The 8,894-nt window shown below is 43.7% G+C and overlaps 1 protein-coding gene across 5 annotated transcripts in view; it reads right to left on the bottom strand.

Moving 5' to 3' along the window:
* The window catches only part of LOC141076464 (uncharacterized), a 165,149-nt gene that overhangs the window by 58,014 nt on the left and 98,241 nt on the right, over positions 1-8,894 (bottom strand). Inside the window, exon 3 of one of the 5 annotated variants that reach the window (XR_012227493.1) lies at positions 19-2,050. The exons of the other annotated variants lie outside the window; for them this stretch is intronic. The gene's annotated coding sequence lies outside the window, so the exon portion shown is untranslated. Of the gene's footprint in view, positions 1-18; positions 2,051-8,894 lie in introns of those variants that run through there. 5 annotated transcript variants of the gene reach the window in all.

Raw genomic sequence — 8,894 nt, 5'->3', positions numbered from 1 at the left:
CTCACCCTCCCCGGTACCTGCTATGTCACACTCTGGCTCCCAGTGTCCCGCCGTCACTCCTGCATGGGCGCCGCCATCTTAGAAAATGGCGGGCGCATGCATAGTGCTGGAATATGCCGGCCGGCAGATTCATTCATTTTGATGACTGTGATAAACTCACAGTGATCAAAATAAAAGTAAATCACCACCCCCCTTATCACCAGGCACATATAATAAAATAAAAGAAAATATTTTTATTTTTCCATTTAGGGTTAGGGCTAGGGTTAGGGCTGGAATTAGGGTTAGGGTTGGGGTTGTAACTAGGGTTAGGGTTGGAATTAGGGTGAGGTTTGTGGTTAGGGTTAGAGTTGGGATTAGGGGTGTGTTGGGGTTAAGGTTGTGGTTAGGGTTATGATTAGGGTTGTGATTAGGGTTAGGGGTGTGTTGGGGTTAGGATTGGAGCTAGAATTGAGGGGGTTCCACTGTTTGGGCAGGGGGGTCTCTAAAAGCGACATGGCGCCACCATTTATTCCAGCCAATTTTGCGTTCAAAAAGTCAAACAGTGTTCCCTCCATTCCGAGCCCCGACGTGAGCCCAAACAGTGGTTTACCCCCACATAAGGGGTATCAGCATACTCAGGAAAAATTGCAAACATTGGGGGTTTCTTCTTTTACCCTTGGGAAAATAAATTGGGGGCTAAAAAATTATTTTTTTGGGAAAAAAATGTTTTTTTATTTTCACGCCTGGGCGTTATAAAATTCTGTGAAGCACTTGGGGGTTCAAAGTGCTCACCACACATCTAGATAAGTTCCTTGAGCGGTCTAGTTTCCAAAATGAGGTCACTTGTGGGGGGCTTCTACTGTTTAGGCACATCAGAGGCTCTGCAAACACAACATGTCGCCCGCAGACCATTCCATCAAGTTGGCATTTCAAAATGTCACTACTTCCCTTCCGAGCCTCGACATGTGCCCAAACAGTGGTTCAGCCCCACATATGGGGTACCAGCGTACTCAGGACAAACTGGACAACAACTTTTGGAGTCCAATTTATCCTGTTTCCCTTGAGAAAATAAAAATTAGCTAGCTAAAAAATAATTTTTGTGGAAAAAAATAATTTTTGTGGAAAAAAATGATTTTTTTATTTTCTCTGGTCTGTGCTCTAATCTTCTGTGAAGCACTTTGGGGTTCAAAGTGCTCACCACACATCTAGATAAGATCCTTGGAGGGTCTAGTTTCCAAAATGGGGTCACTTGTGGGGGAGCTCCAATGTTTAGGCACACAGGGACTCTCCAAACGTGACATGACAACCGCTAAATATTCCAACATATTTTCCATTCAAAAAGTCAAATGGTGCTCCTTCCCTTCTGAGCCCTGCCGTGCACCCAAACAGTGGTTTATGACCACATATGAGGTATCCGTGTACTCAGGAGAAATTGCCCAACAAATTTTAGGATCCATTTTACCCTGTGGCTTATGTGAAAATGAAAACAACTGAGGCTAAAAGAAAAATTTTTGTGAAAAAAGTACTTTTTTTTACGGATCAGTTTGTGAAGCACCTGGGGGGGTTAAAGTGCTCACTATGCATCTAGATAAGTTCCTTGAAGGGTCTAGTTTCCAAAATGGGGTCACTTGTGGGGGAGCTCCAATGTTTAGGCACACAGGGACTCCTCAAACCTGACATGGCAACCACTAAATATTCCAGCATATTTTCCATTCAAAGTCAAATGGCGCTCCTTCCCTTCTGAGCCCTGTCGTAAAACAGTGGTTTATGACCACATATGAGGTATCGTTGTACTCAGGAGAAATTGGCCAGCAAATTTTAGAATCCACTTTATCCTGTTACCCATGTGAAAATAAAAAAATTGATGCGAAAAGAAAATTTTTGTTGGAAGAGTTAAAAAGTCCATTTTTTCCTTCCATGTTGCTTTAGTTTCTGTGAAGCACCTGAAGGGTTATTAATCTTCTTGAATGTTGTTTTGAGTAGCTTGTGGGGTGCAGTTTTTAGAATGGTGTCACTTTTGGGTATTTTCTGACATATAGACCACTCAGTGACTTCAAATGTGAGGTGGTCCCTAAAAAAAAAAAAAAATGGTTTTGTAAATTTCGTTGTAAAAATGAGAAGTCGCTGGTCAACTTTTAACCCCTATAACTTCCTAACAAAACAAAGTTTTGTTTCCAAAGTTGTGCTGATGTAAAGTCGACATGTGGGAAATGTTATTTATTAACTGGTTTGTGTAACATATCTCTTTGGTTTAACAGAATAAAAATTCAAAATTTGAAAATTGCGAAATATTCAAAATGTTCACCAAATTTGTGTTTATTTGTGAAAAAAAAAAATGGAAAAGTTATCAACCTAAATTTACCACTAACATGAAGCCCAATATGTCACGAAAAAACAATCTCAGAATCGCTAGATGCGTTGAAGTGTTCCTGAGTTATTACCTCATAAAGGGACACTGGTCAGAATTGCAAAAAATGGCCAGGTCATTAAGGTCAAAATAGGCTGGGTCATGAAGGGGTTAAGCTGCATCACATCTAATGTGGTGTATTTAATTATGTGTACCAAATGTCCAACTGGTGTCTGTATGTGGGGGAGACAGGGCAAAAACAGAATAAGGATAAATTCTCATCGTCCCACAATGAGAAAAAAGTATGGATCTACTTGTGGCAGAATATTTTTTAATGCCTGATCACAGCACCATGGACATGAAATTACTGGTATTGAAAGGTAACTTCTCATCTCAGAGACACAGAAAAGTCTGGGAGTACAAGCTCATGACGACCTTTGACACACTCAATGAAGGAATAAATATTTTGCGTGGATTTATGTCTTTGTACATCAATTAAGGAATTTGCTCCTAAGACCTTGTGGGGGCATCACAACACATCAGACCCCAATCAGAGGACAATAAAACGTTCACTCCTTATCTATGAACTGGCCCAATATTTATGGCCATAACTGTCGATCACTCCCCCATAATGATAGCTCTGCTTCACATCACATGTCTTATCTATTGCATTTTTTCTGTGCTGTGTTGTGCATAAATATGTGATTCTTCAGAATTTGTATTGGTCAATGCCTGATGAAGAGGGAGTGGCGGAGCAGCGGTTCATAGAGGCAGTAGCCAGCGGCTGTGGCTAAAGCCTGTGCCGCTGCTAGAGACAAAATGAATATTCATTTCTCTTATAGCGCCGCACAGCGACAGCTGCAGCCGCTGGCTTCTAGAAGACATCCTACTCACCTTCCAGCGTGCCCTTGTAACATCTCGTTAGTTCGAGCGCCAGCAGCTCTTCCAGTGTTGAGCGATCATGTGGCACCACTTATTAGGGTATGTGCACACAGATTTCCTGCGGAGTCACAGGGAATTTGCTGCTGCGGATCCGCTGCAGATTGGCTAATGATTTACAATACAAAGTTATTCAATGGAAAAAAAAAAAAAAAAAAAAACGCTGTGCACATGCTGCGGAAACAACCGCATGGAAACGCAGTGGTTAATTTTCCGCAGCATGTCAATTCTTTGTGCAGATTCCAGTGTTTTACACCCATTCCATTAAAGGAATCTGCAGGTGTAAAAACGCAGGCCAAATCCGCACGAAATCCGCATTAAAAAAAAAACGTGGATTTTGACCTGCGGATTCTGCCAAAAGTTACAGATTCTACGCAGAAAATTCCGCACAGCAATCCGCAAACATGTGCACATACTCTTAGCTCCTGACATTTCACGTACTATAACGTTCACGATACCCGGGCCCGTATGACCGGGGACGTGATAGTAAGTCATTGCGATCAGCGGCGCCCCCTGGGGGAGCGCCGCTGATCACGGCCGGGTGTCAGCTGATTATCACTGCTGACACCCGGGCACTATGTGCCAGGGGCAGTCACGGACCACCCCTGGCACATTAACCCCTGGCACACTGTGATCAAACATGATAGCAGTGTACCGGGGGCATAGGAGAGCACTCAGGGAGGGGGGGCTCCCTGCGTGCTTCCCTGAGACCCCCCGAGCAGCGCGATGTGCTGCGCTGCTCGGAGGCTCTCCTTCCCTGCATGGGAGGCGTCTTTATCAGTGCCTGCTGAGAGCTGGCTATGAGAAAGCCTGCAGCAGCGCCTGTCAGACCGCTGATCTGACAGAGTGCTGAGCACACTGTCAGATCAGCGATCTGACACTATATAGTGATGTCCCCCACTGGGACAATAAAAAAGTAAAGAAGAGAAAAAAAAAAAATACGTGTAAAAATTATTTATAAAAAAATCCCTATATAAATTTTAAAAAAAAACATTCCCTAAAATTCATCTTCTGGAAAAAAAATAAATAAATAATAAAAGTACACATTTAGTATTGCCGCGTCCATAACAACCCACCCTATATTATTGTAGCCATGTTAACTCTTAAAACGCATTAGATTTTAAACGCAGGCGTGCGCATGTCCATGCGCACACCTGCGTTCCCATAGACTGTAATGTGATTGTTTTGGCGCATTCCGTGCGCAAGCGTTTTGACAGGTTGGACGGACCAAAAATGCAACAGGTTGCATCCGGGGCGCCTAGGCGCACACTACAAAAAAACGTATACAAACACATGCAAACACTAGACCATGCGCCCCATGTTAAACATAGGGGCGCATGGACGCGCTGCGCTAAAAAACACTAATGTGAAACCAGCCTAAGAGGACTTGAACTTTAGAGCTACCTAGTGGAAGCATCAGTAATCTAATTTGCGTATTTAATTTTCCAGAGGAGCATTGCATGGCTTACAAGTTATAGCTCAGAATAAAGCGATGCAAAAACAATTCTCAATAAAATAGATTATATTTAGTTTAAGTTCCAAAACTATGTAAATCTGGTATTGCTGTAAATCGCACCAACCTGAAGAACAAAGTCTGTTGTTGGTCACTTCTACCGAATGAGAAACAGAGTGAAAAAAAATAATATAATATAATATAATATATAATATATCATATAATATAATATATAATATATCATATAATATAATATATAATATATCATATAATATAATATATAATATATCATATAATATATCATATAATATATAATATAATATAATATATATATATATATATCCTGGTATGCATGCTACCTCTCACCCCTATTAAACTGCACAGATACAAAAAAAAAAAAAAAAAAAAAAAAAAAAAAAAACAACAACATTTAGACTCACCTTTCTTCCCTGTGCTCCAGCGCTGTCACGGTCAGCCGGGGCAAGAGTGTGACGCCGAAGTACGGGCATGCCCATACCGCGCTGTCCGGCGCCTTATTGCTGAAGGCACACTGCAAATGTGTCTTCAGTAAAATGGCGCCGATAGCGCTATGCACTTGCGCGATTCCGACACCGCACTCCTGCCCCGGTCACCGGTGAGAAAAGCGCCGCGGCAACACTCCTCCCGGTCAGGTATGCAAGTATGTAATCCCCCGCCAGCTGAGCCAATGAGCGGTGCCGCGCAAGATTTGAATCCGCCAAGCCTCAGATGACGGGCAGCTACTATATAATCGTCTAATTCTGTCTCTCTGATTGGTCGCTCCCGGAAGGGCGCAACCAATCAGCGACGCAGGATTTCCGTTACAGACAGAATTAGACGATTATATAGTAGATATTAAAATTATTCAACTGCTGTTGATTTGTTCATTCTGCCTCCCAAAGGCTCGGCCTACATTTATCCTGCACTCTACGCCGAGTGCTTACTCTGGCATTTCCATGTAAATCTCCGAAAATACATGATTCAGACAGAACACCTGATGGAAGATTCCCTATAATAAGGCAGATGGATACACTGGATGCCGTCTGGCCTGTGATCCAGCAGTGTTAGTATTTTTATTAGGAGTGCACAAAAGTGCCATTGTTCAGTTTTGTGCACTTCTGAAAAGGAGACTGTTTAACAGAGGCCAGACGGAGTGCAGACCAACTTTGCTGCCTCATTGTGAATGGATCCCTGGGCTAGCTGAGGGGGCGGTTTCATCTGAAGCATGTCATATGGAGATTTATATGTAAACCCATGACGTAATTGCTTTAGCACAGAGCGCCGGATAAATGTGATCCCAAACGTTACGTTAAAGTTTTTCCAATAAAAGAATCAACTCAATCCACAAAAAAAGCAAGTCACCACTCAGGTCCATCATCTGTCATTGAAAATATAAAGGGCTTCCATGTTACTGGTAGTACAAAGGTTCTTGGAAAATTGAAAAAGATCCCCGTCCCCACAAGAAATCAGCAAGCTGTGCTCCCAAACCCAAATGGGCCCCCCCACCTTCTGAGCCCCATTGTGTCTAAACCACATTTAGCGTCCACGTTTGGCATTTCCATAGTATGTCTCCAGAAGCATGAGGTGGGCACTACGTCAGTTTGCAATTTTCACTCAGCAACATCCCCTGCTGTCTGTTTCTGGAAAATACCTATGGAGTCAAAATAGCCACTATACCTATAGCTAAAGTCCCTAAGGGGTAAAATTTCCAAAATGGAGTCACTTGGGGGATTCTGTTTTTCTAGCACTTAGGGGCTCTGTATATGGAGTCTGGGAAAATGAGGCATTTCAACATTCAGCAGAAATTATGGCACAAATTTTGGTGCCATTTTCTACCCAAACAAAAGTTTGGTGGTTAAAATGTAAATTTCTCTTCACTGCCCAATGGTATAAATTGTGACACACCCATGGTGTCAGTATGATCACCGCACCCCAAATTTAATTGAGAGGTGTAGTTTGTAAAAACGGTAATTAGACCTACCGGTAATTGTATTTCGGGGAATCCATCCTGACCGCACCATGGAGGACATCCTTATCCTCACTGGGACAGGAAGCGAGAGGTTAAAAGAACCCTCCCCTTACCACCCTTCAGTGTTTTCTCAAAGTACCATATCTGGATGGATGCAAAAGAAATTTTATTAAAACAATCTTATATAAACGTTACATCACATTATTATAAAATATTTGCAGTAGGGAGGGAACTAGTAGTGCTGTCAGGATGGATTCCTGGAAATACGATTACCGGTAGGTCTAATTACCATTTTCCAGTTCAGCACCATGGAGAAGTACCCAAGAATGACAGTCTAGGGCAGGACTACTGCGTGAGGAACCTTCCTACCGAAGGATAATTGCCCTGAGACTGTCCAATTTATAAAGCTTAGAAAAGGTGCTAAGGTTAGACCAAGTTGCGGCTCTGCAGATTTGGTCTGCTGACGCCCCCAACCCCCCTTTCTTACCATGAGGTGGCCATAGCTCATGAAGAATGGGCTTTGAGAACATCCAGAAGAGATCTCCCTTGAGCTTCATAGGCTAGACTTATCGTGGATCTAATCCACCGGGCAATTGTGGATTTTGCTGCCTTCCTGCCTGTTTGGACCCCCGTACTGTACAAACACATTTCTGTCCTGCCTCCAACCCCCTGTTGCTTTTAGGTATTTGAGAACAGTCTTAACATCTAGGTTATGATAGGATCTCTTTCGGGTTTGTAGAGTGCTGGTAGAATGAGGGAACAACAACTTCCTGATTTATATTTCAGTTTGAAACAACTTTAGGGAGGAAAGCTGGGTCGAGACTCAAAACGAAACTATCTTCAAACACTTGCAGGTACGGGTCCTGGATGGATAGGGCTTGCAGTTCCACTAGCCCCTTTGCCGATGTAATAGCCACTAAGAATGCAGTTTTCAGAGAAAGCCTTTTGATCTCCATGTCCTCTGATAGCTCATATGGGCGCTTATACAGAGTATTAAGGACCAGATTAAAGACCCATGGTGGCACCGATCTCCGTATCAAAGACTTCAGCCTCTGTACAGCTTTAGAGAACCTAGCTATCCAGGAGTGTAAGAACAAAGCCGAGTCAAAGAATACACTAAGGGCAGATCTCTGCACTCTCAGGGTACTGGGTCTAAGGCCTTTTTTAAATCCCGCCTGTAGGAAGTCAAGAATTTTAGGGATGTTTGGATGGGCCCTATCTATTGACGCTTCCCCACAATAACTGCAGAATAGTTTCCAAATCTTGATATAAATGGCGAAGGTCACTGGTTTCCTATTTGCTTGAAGCATGGAGATCACCTCATCGGATAGATCTCTGGACCTCAGGAACACCCGTTCAGGATCCAGGCTGCATGTTGGAGAGCTCGCGGTTTGGGATGGAGGACTGGGTCCTGGTGGAGCAGATCTTCCCTCACTGGCAGTAGGATGGGGTCTTCTCTCGACATCATTCTCAGCAGAGGAAACTAGGACCTCTTTGGCCAGAAGGTCACTACTAAGATAACCATTGCCCTTTCGTCATGTATCTTCCTGAGGATTCTCGGGATCAGAGGGAGAGAGGTGGGAATGCGTATGAGGCCCTCTTCCCATGACTGGGATAGAACATCGAGCCCTGCTGACTCATCCAGAGGAGCTAGGGTGAAAAATGTCCCGACTTTTGTATTGTCTCTGGTAGCGAACAGATCCAAGTATGGTTTTCCCGAGCGTTGGCACAATCTGCTGAACTCATAGTTCCATATCCATTCTGTGGCGGGAACTTCCTGCTCAAAATCTGCCACCTGGTTGTTGGCTGCCTCTAGGTGTCCTGTCGAGATGGATAGGATGGGTTTTCTGCTCATGTGAAGATCCGCTTTGCCAGCCGCTGAAGTGCAGGATGCCTTGGACCTCCCTAGGTGGCAGAAAATCTGCAACCTGGTTGTTGGCTACCTCTAGGTGTCCTGTCGAGATGGCTAGGATGGGTTTTCTGCTCATGTGAAGATCCGCTTTGCCAACCGCTGAAGCGCCGGATGTCTTGGACCTCCCTGGCGTGGCAGAAATGCTACCGCCATTCTGTTGTCCGATAAGATCTTTACGTGCTTGTCTTTGACCAGGGACCGAACTTGGAGAAGCACTTTGATACTGCATATAATTCTCTGAAGTTTGATGACGGCTCTTATCGCTGGGTTCCAATCT

This window comes from Dendrobates tinctorius, unplaced genomic scaffold, assembly GCF_039654945.1.
Source record: "Dendrobates tinctorius isolate UK_male_01 unplaced genomic scaffold, ASM3965494v1 ptg000409l, whole genome shotgun sequence".
Lineage (NCBI taxonomy): Eukaryota > Metazoa > Chordata > Amphibia > Anura > Dendrobatidae > Dendrobates > Dendrobates tinctorius.
This window is presented reverse-complemented; position numbering and strand designations above follow the sequence as displayed.